A 7,021-nucleotide genomic window follows, 5' to 3' on the forward strand; every position below is an offset into this window, starting at 1 on the left:
CAGTGCTCAGTTTCTGAGGTGTTGGGGATGGGACCCAGACCTCCTGTATGCCACATAGGCTTCTACCTCTGAGGTATAGTCCCCCCAAAAAACATTTTCTGGCTGATAGGATAAAGGGCTTGCCCGTAATTCTGCTTACCAAGGACTGCTTATTCACTTCAGCTCCAGAGGGTGAGTGTCAGCTTTGCTTCCCCATTTCCCACTGTGACTGTGACTCGCCTTTCACAACTCTGACTCCCCCTATCATCATTGTGACTCACCTACACTACTCCCCCCTTAGCGCTGTGACTCCCCATGTGTGATAGCTATTTTTGGTGGTCAACTTTGACAACATTTAAAATTAACTAAAACCCAAACAGTTGTGAGGGATTTCTTTAATAAATGGTTTGAGATGGGAAGCTCCCCCTTTAATCTGGGTCCCATCTTCTGCTGGCACTGATCTAAAAGGACATGGGAGGACGTGTTAGCTCTTTACCTGGTGCTCTAACAGCTCCAATCCTTCATTGGCATTAGAACCTACTTCTTCACGATTTCAGCTGAGACATCCAGCCTTTCAAACTAAATGACCAACTGCTGGATTCTTGGACTTCCATGGTAGACAAACACCCATTAACAGCAGGACCTCGGCCTGTAAGACATAGGTTTGCTCTTTTGTTTTTGTTTTTGTTTTTAAAGATTTTATGATAGGGCTGGTGAGATTGCTCAGTGGGTAAGAGCACTGACTGTTCTTCCTAAGGTCCTGAGTTTAAATCCCAGCAACCACATGGTGGCTCTCAACCACTCGTAGTGAGTTCTGACGCCCTCTTCTGGTACGTCTGAAGACAGCTACAGTGTAGTTATAATAAATAAATCTTTGGGCCAGAGCTAGCAGGAACTGAGTAAGAGGGGCGGGAGCAAGCAGAGGTCCTAAATTCAATTCCCAACAACAACATGAAGGCTCACAACCGTCTGTACAGCTACAGTGTACTCATATACATAAAATAAATAAATCTTAAAAAAAAAAGATCTTATGATAACTTCCTCTCTGTATATATGTAGGTTTGCACTTTTGGTTTTTGTTGGTTTTTTTTTTTTTAAAGATTTTATGTATTTATTATATGTATATATGTTAGTATACAGTCACTGTCTTCAGAAGAGGGCATCAGATCTCATTACAGATGGTTGTGAGCCACCATGTGGTTGCTGGGAATTAAACTCAGGACCTCTCTGTAAGAGCAGTCAGTGCTCTTAACCACTGAGCCATCTCTCCAGCCCCATGGTTTGCTCTTTTAAAGTTCTGCTCCTCTAGAGAACCCTGATTAGCACTGTCCACTGTCGCTACCATTGTTATGATTCAGGAGACCTATTGTGGCCTGGCAGTGTGTAACCAGGAAGTCCCTGCATAGCTGGTTTGAGGCCAGCCTGGGACCTAGACTCTATCTAGAAACCCAACAAATATAGGAAAGGACATTCACTCAGGAGTCGTTAGGGAACTAGAGAGGCCATGAAACAGAAACTGAATATTGGTGAGCTGGTGGTAATGGGAACCTACAGTTCCCACAAATGGAAAAGGCAACAGACACTCTGGTAATTCCTCTAAAAGTTACAACAGACTTAGCAGAACTTGCCATTTACTCTCATAAATAAAACTGAAAGTAGATACTAAAATACCCAGCACTTGGGAAGCAGAGGCAGGTGCATCTCTGAGTTTGAGGCCAGCCTAGTCTACAGAGCAAGTTCCAGGACAGCCAGGGCTACACAGAGATACCTTGTCTCAAAAACAAACAACCCCAGGTATACAATTTAAATCCATAGGAGTCACAACAGTGGGCATCACAAATGTGAAAGGCAGAATCATGGCCCTAGGGAGGTGGCTCAGTGGCTAAGTACTTACCAGCTTCCCTTACAGAGGTCCTGGGGACCGTGATCAGCACCCACATGGTAACCCACAATAGCTCTAGTCCCAGGGGACCCAAGACCCTCTCCTGAATCCTCAGGCACCACACATAGGAGGTCTACACACATGCATGCAAGCTAAATACCATCGCACATAAAATAATAAAATACAAGTTATATGAATAAGGCTCAGCATGATAGCACTCAACTAGGATCCCTGGGAGACAAAGGTAGGCAGATCTCTGAGTCTGAGGCCAGTGTGGTCTACCTAGTGAAACTCAGTCTCAAAAGAAAACAGAAAGTAAAAGGGAAAGAAATCGATAAAAAGAAAGATGATCACAATGATGAAAGAAGTTGTCTTCTCTACTGCTGTGATAAAGTATCATGACCAAGGCACCTTCCATACTAAAGGCTACGGTGTTCCAGAGAGTTAGAGACCATTGCACCAGAACAAACTGGAGCAGGAGCAGCTGCAAGCGGACATCTGGAGAACCAAGGTGAAGGCAGAGAGAGTACACTGGGAATGCTGAGAGGCATTGGAAATCCCAGCAATGCTTCCTCCAGGACTGTCCATGCTAATCCTTGCCAAACAGTACCACAATTTCGGACTAAGCATGCAAATATGGGTCTATGGGACCAGTCTCATTCAAACCCCCAAAGGCTGGCGGCCATACCACAATACAAAAATGCTTCAAAAGTCCCCCCAAAATCTACCACAGTCTCCAGACTGCTTAAGGGGGCTGGGCCTCAGCAGTTAAGAGCACTGGATGCTCTTGCAGAGGACCCAGGTTCCACTCCCAGCACCAGTTCTGGAGAATTGTGATGCCCTCCAGCATTCACTGCACGCATGTGATGCAGACAGACATGCAGGCAAAATACCCACACACATGAAATAAAGGAAGGGATTTTAAAAAGATTTTAGAAGTTCAAATTTCAACTCTTTTCTGAGACTGGAAGCAATTGCTTAACTCTAATCCCTCATAAGATTTTTTTAAAAATCAAATTCCATACACCCAAGACACGATGACACAGGATATACACTACCAAGGGAGTGTGGTGAAAAAATATGGAACTAAACCAAGACCTAAAGCCCAGCAAGGAAAACTCCAAATTCTGTAGCCTCACATGTGATATCAGAGGTTTCAAAGGCCCCACCCTTCCAGCCTTGATCCTGCCAACATCCGTCTCTATCCGGGGCTGGTTCCACACCATGTGCGGCTCTTCTCAGCAACACAAAATTCAGGCTTCACTTTCACAGCTTCATGAAAGGCCTCTCGTGGCCTCTTGCTGTTCCAGATTTTCGACACCTCTTGTCTCCACTTTTCAAGCGCTGGGATTACAGGCACTCAGTATGATAGAATGGATGATTTCCTCCTCCTCTTCTTCTTCCTCCTCTTCCTCCTCCTCCTCCTCTTTTTTTTTTTTTTTTTTTTTTTTTTTTTTTTTTTTTTTTTTGTATATCTGTTCTTTGGTTGGTGTTTAAGTGATCTTTATATACTTTATATATTCTCTTGCTTTTCTTGCTGCTGAGCTCAAATGCCTAGCAGAAGCAGCAGAAGGAGGAAATGCTTCTTGTGGTTCACAGTCCAGGGTGCAGTGCCTCCAGGCAGAGAAGGTCGGTGGCAAGGCCTGGGACGAGAGGGAGAGATTCTGGAACCCAGCGCAGGATCCCAGCCATAGACTAGTACTGCCAATGGCTTACCCAGTCTAGAACGTCCCTCACAGCTGTGCCTGTGCCCAGTTCTGGGGGATTCTACATCCCGTCAGTTGATGATGTTCTAGCATTTTGCTTTGTTTTGTGTTATAGTACACAGACAGCTAGTGGGAGTTGGTTCTTTCCCGCCAGCTTGTAGAGTTCAGGGATCTAACACAGGTCATCACACTTGCATGGACTGACTTTACCCACTACGCCAGCTTACTGGCCCAGGCTGACTCACTCTACATATACATATGTAAGTATGTACATATAATTTTTTGAAAGAGTCTCACTATGGCTGGGCAGTGGTGGCACACACCTTTAATCCAAACACTTGGGAGGCAGAGGCAGATGGATTTCTGAGTTCGAGGCCAGCCAGGGCTACACAGAGAAACCCTGTCTCCGAAAAACCAAAAAAAAAAAAAAAAAAAAAAAAAAAAAAAAAAAAAAGAGTCTCACTATGTAGCCCTGTTTGACCTGGAACTCACTATGTAGACCTGGCTGACTTTGAACTCACAGAGATCTGCCTCCTCAGTGCTGGTATTAGAGGCTTGTGCCACCATGTCCTTTTTCAATATTTACTGCATTTTCATGTGTGTGGATGCTTTGCGTACATGTATGACTGTGTACCATGTGTATGCCTGTGGTACCATGTGTATGCCTATGTATCACATGCATGCCTGTGTACCATGTGCATGCATGTCTGCCTGTGTACCAAGTGCATGCCTGTGTACCACATGCATGTATGTCTGTGTACCATGTGTATGTCTGTGTATCATGTGTATGCCTATGTACCACGTGCACGCCTGTGTACCACGTGCATGTATGTCTGTGTACCACGTGTATGCCTGGTGCCTGCAGAGGCCAGAGGACATTACTTAGTTATTAAAAAACCCAACCATTTGATTTTAACCAATGAAGACTCAGGAGGCAGAGGCTGGGCTGAAAGCCTGTTAGATCTGAGAGGCAGAGAAAGCACCCGCTGACCTTCGTACTCTACCAGCACTCCAGAAGGAAGCAGCTTCTCCCCTTTCTCATTGTAGTAAACACCCTGCAACTCAAAGCCCCTCCCTTCTCTTTCCTGGGTTTTCTTGTGTTCACTCCCTGTCAAATGGTTGCTTGCTCCACCTCTTGACCTAGGGTTGACTTTATATTTAGCTCTTGGATTAAAAGTGTGTGCTAGGCTAGGGCTGAGCCACAACACAAGAGGGTTCCAGTTCACAATCTTGGGGTTCACAGTTCCCTGGAACTGGAGTTGTAAGCCATCGTGGATGCTGGTGATTGAACTCAGGTCCTTTGAAGAGGAAGAGCAGTCAGTGCTCTTAACCACTGAGCCATCTATAGCGATAGCTTCTGACCTTACAGTGGGTCACCACCAGTGCTAGCTTCCCTCTGCCCAGTCCATGACACCCCTCACAGTTTTGCAGAGTTGGGAAAGGCATGAATTCAGGAGTGTGCACATATCTGTGAAAGACAGGAGCCAACCCTGAATGCTGCTTAAATACCATACACCACGCTTTTGTGAGACAGGGTCTTGCTGTTCAGGCTCTGCCTCCCCAAATGTAGCAGTATGACTGGCCCACGATCACAACCGGTAGATCCTGAGTGGGGAAGCAGGGAGGGAACAGCTTGGGGTTGGAGACCTCAGGCAGTCAGTGAGCAAAGGAACATGACCTCCCACAGTGGGGCAAAGGTTGGAGCACAGGACTATGTGTGCAGGAATGTGCAGGCTTGGGCATGGGAGCAGGGGAGCAAGGATCCTGCTCCTGCCAGATTGCCCATGTTTAGACACTCCTTGACCCAACTCTTGCTCCAGGCCTGCCTCTCCAGTCCCACAGCTCCTTGGCCCCATAGGGTTTGAGAAGTAGGCTAGACTGTTAGCCCAGCAAGCCCTAGGGATCCATCTGCAAATCCATTTACAAGCACAGACCCCCACACCTAACTTTTTTTATCATATGTTTGAATAACAACCTCAGGTCCTGTGATTACACACACACAAACACACACACACAGTGTAAGTTTTTTTTTTTTTTCCAAGTCTGGCAGTGGTGGCGCATGCCTTTAATCCCAGCACCTGTCAGGCAGAGGCAGGCAGATTTCTGAGTTCGAGGCCAACCTGGTCTACAGAGTTAGTGCCGGGACAGCCAGGGCTACACAGAGAAACCCTGTCTTGAAAAAAACCAAACCAGGGCTGGAGAAATGGCTCAGCGGTTAAGAGCACTGACTGCTCTTCCTGAGGTCCTGAGTTCAAATCCCAGCAACCACATGGTGGCTCACAACTATCCATAATGAGATCTGATGCCCTCTTCTGGTGTGTCTAAAGACAGCTACAGTGTACTTATACACATAAAATAAATAAATAAATCTTTAAAAAAAAAAAAAAACCAAACCAATCAAACAAACAAAAAAAGAAAGCAGGCTGAAGTCAGGCGGTGGTGGCACACATCTTTAATCCCAGCACTTGGGAGGCAGAGGCAGGCAGATTTCTGAGTTTGAGGCCAGCCTGGTCTACAGAGTGAGTTCCAGGACAGCCAAGGCTATACAGAGAAAACCCTGTCTCTATAAACCAAAAAAAAAAAGAAAGGGGAGCACTCTGCATCAGTTTCTGCTTTTTGTTCCTGTACTGACTTCCTTTGATGATAAACAGTGTTGTGGAAATGTAAGGAAATTAAGCTTTCCCACCACAAAGTGCTTTTAGTCATGGTGCGTTATCACAGCAATGCAAACCTAAAACGGTTTCCATTCCTGGGTACGTTTTTTTTTTAAAAAGATGTATTCAGCCATTATCCACTGTAGCTATCTTCAGACACACCAGAAGAGGGCATCAGATCTCATTACAGATGGTTGTGAGCCACCATGTGGTTGCTGGGACTTGAACTCAGGACCTCTGGAAGAAGTCAGTGCTCTTAACCGCTGAGCCATCTCCAGCCCCTCCTGGGTACATTTTTGTTCTGTTGCCTTGATTAGTCTTTCTAGGGATTTAAAAGTTTTTGTTCCATTTATTTTACATGTGTATGTATATATGGGCCTATGTTGTATGACACATGTGTGACCTAATTAATACCCACAGGGGGTCAGAGAACAACCCGTGGGACTCATCCTCTCTCTCAGCTTGGGTTTGTTCCATGGATGGGACTTAGGTCACCTGGCTCAGTGGCAACAACCTTTGCCTACTAAGCCATCACAGTAGCCTTCTAAGATTAATTGTTATATGTATGGGTGTTCTGTCTGCATGCACATCTATGGACAACATGCATACCTGGTACACTCAAGAGGCCAGAACAGGGGTATCATATCAAATCCCCTGGAACTGAAGTTACAGATGTTAGGAGCCACTATGTGGGTGCTGGGAATTGAATCTGGATCCTCTGGGAGAAAAGACAGTATTCTTAACCACTGAGCCATCTCTCCAACTTTTAATTTCTTTTTATAGTTAACTTTTTTTTTTTT

The 7,021-nt window shown here is 45.5% G+C and overlaps 1 long non-coding RNA gene across 1 annotated transcript in view; it reads right to left on the reverse strand.

Annotated features, from left to right (window-relative positions):
* Window positions 1-359: 359 nt before the first annotated feature.
* LOC116072119 overlaps window positions 360-7,021 on the reverse strand; it is a 26,943-nt gene continuing 20,281 nt past the window's right edge. The window contains exon 2 of the long non-coding RNA XR_004111319.1: window positions 360-628. This is a non-coding gene — a long non-coding RNA (uncharacterized LOC116072119). The remainder of the gene's footprint in view (window positions 629-7,021) is intronic.

This window comes from Mastomys coucha, unplaced genomic scaffold, assembly GCF_008632895.1.
Source record: "Mastomys coucha isolate ucsf_1 unplaced genomic scaffold, UCSF_Mcou_1 pScaffold23, whole genome shotgun sequence".
Lineage (NCBI taxonomy): Eukaryota > Metazoa > Chordata > Mammalia > Rodentia > Muridae > Mastomys > Mastomys coucha.